The following is a 3,836-nucleotide window of genomic DNA, read 5'->3' as shown; positions in this document are numbered from 1 at the left end:
AAAAAAAAACATGGTTACTATAGTTAAACTTTAGCAACCACAAATTAACCATGGTTTTGTTACATTAACCATAGTTTAACCATGGTATTTGTGGTAAAACTGTGGTTATACAAATGGGAATCAATACGCCAGAAAAAAAAAAAAACATGGTTACTACACATTTTCTATATTAAAACCACTAGACCTCGCGTTTTTTTAACGCAAAACTTGTTCTGTATTATTTGAACTTTTTTCGTAGTAGAATCTAATGATAAAGTAATTACAATTAATACAATTAAAACAATATAATATTAATATAATAAAATTAAAAAACAATTCAAACTCAGATCAATATATTTTTTAGCCCATATATTTAATTATTTATTTTGTGATAATGGCAGACTGATTTTACATTATTACTTGGCACATGATAACAATTAAAAACATATATATATTTACTATAGTCTGTAAGGAACAGATATGCCTAAAATGAGAAACATTTTATGATTTAAGGAAAACTTGGAAGGGTCAAACAGTAATTTGCATTAAAAAAACAAAGGGTATTGTTATGTACAGTGTATTGAAATTCATATGAATATCAAATGCAGCTCACAGCTCCAAAATACATTTTGAGCTGAGAACTTACTGAAAAATACACCATTGGGTGTTTATCAGAGACAGCATCGGTGTTATTCATGACAATAAATGATGAATGAATAAAATAAGTATCACAATACATATTGTGTTGACACACTGCAATTTAAAGGCCTACACCTATTACAGCACCAAACAATGAACAAAGGCCTAGTGCAATAACTCATACTTTACAGAGACACTCTGGAGTATTGTTTACACGCATTTTTCTCTTTATTTAAGGGCCACTGTGATCTCTACCATCATAAAGGGCCGAGGCCCAATCAGCGGGAACGCCGCGTAAAGCGTCGCTATGATTTTATGTTGATTTGCATCATGTTTCTTACTCACACTTGCCTAGTTTAATCAGGCTTATAAATCGAGCGCTATAGCATGTCCCACATTCTCCTGGTGGCAGAGAGCTTAGCGTTGTAAATTTCAGCTGGGCTAAAGAGACATTTGAGGATGCTGGGGGAAATGATAAAGATCACTTACCACTCGACATGCCCGATCCATAAGACCATAATGAGCATTGTATTCTGGAAGTGTTTTCATCTGCACTTTTTTAGTGTGTGGTTTAGAAATTTCTATGCAGAACTATATCATATTTTTATGTTGTTATCATGGAGCTGACCACTCTTTTAAATCCAATATGTAGTTATATAATTAGGTCAAAACCTGGCGCATTAGAACTAAGGACCTGCAAAAATAGCTTCATTATAGCTACAATATGATCTTTTTTAAAAGATAACCTCTTGAATAACAGGTTTCAGCAGCAAAGCAAAGCAATACACAAAGCTTAATTCAGTTTAGCATATGTGGAGCTAATAAACAAACAACATTAACTCACAAAGCACTGTTTAGTGTCACAATCATTTTTAATAGCTTCCATGAGTAGCTTCAGGGCACAGACGTTTGCACTGTATTTAATGGTTGTTTTTCTGAGGCAACTTTGAAGCTGCTTACCAAAAAAACTTTGCCTTTCTGAGGTGCTTTCAAAACTTTGGGAGTGCTTGACAGTGAGAAAAACGTTGGGGGCTGATGCTCGTCAAGTTTTGGGGGAAAAATGCAACAATTGTAGGGGGCCTCGTACAGAGCCTTGGGGGACCTCCTTTCAACACGCTACAGAAATACAGTCTCTCCATCGACAGAAAATGCAGCAGCTTTTATCTTTAGATCCACTGTGCGGAGAACATTCCTCTGAATACACAGCCCATCTTGTGTGTGCGTGTGTATATATGTGTGTATTTGTCTACTGAAAGTGAACTGATCCATAGCCAGGAAGGAATGCAGACTGACAGCTATTAGAGTGCAACTGTGCTGTCTTATCTGCTGCCTGATAGGAATCTACAAAGACCCACTGCAGAGATTATGAATTCATTACAGACAGTCCTCACACACACACACACACACACACACACACACACACAAAGGGGTCTATATATTCACAGTAAAAGGAGAGGTCATTCGTGTTCGCTATCATAAATATTAAACGTTACTGTCTTGTCGCTTTTGAATGAAGGAGAATATGACTGTTTTTCAAAAGATGCAAAGGTAAGGTCATTCCTCCCTCACAGGACCAGAGGGAGAGCAGGTTCAAATGCTAAAAAGGATAGAGATGTACTGTGCTTTCTGTAGTCAACGGTCAGTGGAACAAGTGGGCGTGTCTACAATGTGAAATACGACACTCAGGGATGTCTGCTGTCTCTTTCTCTGCAGGATAACAGCAGAAAGGCTCTTAAAGGACTAAAAGGCAAAAGCATTTAGCAGAACTAAAAGCAAAAAACCAAACAACATGCATATTATAAGGTGCAGAAGCACCGAGGCAATATGTTTCAGATGGTGCCAAAGAGACTGAAAGAAAAGGAATGTCAGGTAGAGGAGGAGAATGGATTTGGAAATAGTTTACCTAAAAATACACTCACCCTCACATCGTTTCAAAGCCAGACGGGTTTCTATCTTCCAGGGAACACAAAAGGAGATTTAGAGCAGATTTTTCCCCCCTATTTTCCACACAAAAACAACCATAGAGTGACTGCACTAAACTGTATTTATCTTCAGAAAAGAAAAATGAAGTATTAAATGAATCTATACATCACTTGCACTATATTCCCAGCTTTCAAACATTATACAAAAGCTGAGAGACAGACCAAAATAAATTATTATTATAATATTAAATGACCTATTATTAAAACACTATTAGTTATGATTAGAATATATCAGTTCTCAAATGTCACTTACATATATATATTCAAATTAGTGTAATCCATGGTTATTTTGTATTATTTAAATGGCTTTTATTCATGTTTTAAATTAGCTTTTATTTTTATACTTTAATTTTAGTTACATTTTTAGTAAATGTATGTGCTTTTGTAAATTTCATTAGTTTTTATTTGTTTTAAATATTATAATTTAGATTGCATTTATTTTTATTTCAGTTTTATTTTTATTTATTTATTTATTAAACTAAATAAAAAATAGAATAGCTTTTTTGGCAATTAATTGAAATAAGTTAAGTTTTTCATCTAATAATCATAATTTATTTTATTTCAACTAACAAAAATGTTCAATAGTTTTAGTTTAGATTTGTTACCCTGACCTTGGCGTAATCAACTATTATGGATGTCACTGTTGGTGTAAAATGTTCCCGTTTCAGGATTTGAACATGCACAAATGCGAATTGCTAAAATACAATTCATATGACATCAGAAATGTAGCGTATAACTCATATGGACTACATTTCAAACTCACTTATGGTGCATTTTTATGGTCCTGTCTGAAATTTGACGGCCCTGATCTTTATATACATTTGTTGGAAATGAGCAGCGTCAACATTCTGCCAAATATCTCATTTTGTGTTTTACAGAAGAAAGAATTCATAGGGTTTGGAGTGACGTGAGGGTGAATAAATGATGACAGGATTTTCATTTCATACACCTTGCAAGGAGAGCAGGCGGGCTGCAGGAAAGACAGTAACGGAAAGAAAGGGGAGCTCAGGAGATGTGTGTGTGTGTGTGTGTGTGTGTAAGGGCATAGCAATTTTTAAATTGCAAATGTTTTTCATTGCAATAATCACAATGTTAGTTAATTTGACATTTTAAGCAAATAATCTAGAACATACTATCACAGAGCCCCAGACAAACAAACGTTCTGTCCAATCTTGATTCAAGCTTGTGTTTAGGACTATAGTCCTGTCGGTTTACACAATGGCGGGGCAAAGAAAA

The 3,836-nt window shown here is 34.6% G+C and overlaps 1 protein-coding gene across 29 annotated transcripts in view; it reads right to left on the bottom strand.

Annotated features, from left to right (window-relative positions):
• Positions 1–3,836, bottom strand: part of ptprsa (protein tyrosine phosphatase receptor type Sa) — a 237,753-nt gene that overhangs the window by 173,193 nt on the left and 60,724 nt on the right. The window lies entirely within an intron of this gene.

Source organism: Sinocyclocheilus anshuiensis, unplaced genomic scaffold, assembly GCF_001515605.1.
Source record: "Sinocyclocheilus anshuiensis isolate Anshui unplaced genomic scaffold, SAMN03320099.WGS_v1.1 scaffold1406, whole genome shotgun sequence".
NCBI classification, from domain to species: domain Eukaryota; kingdom Metazoa; phylum Chordata; class Actinopteri; order Cypriniformes; family Cyprinidae; genus Sinocyclocheilus; species Sinocyclocheilus anshuiensis.
This window is presented reverse-complemented; position numbering and strand designations above follow the sequence as displayed.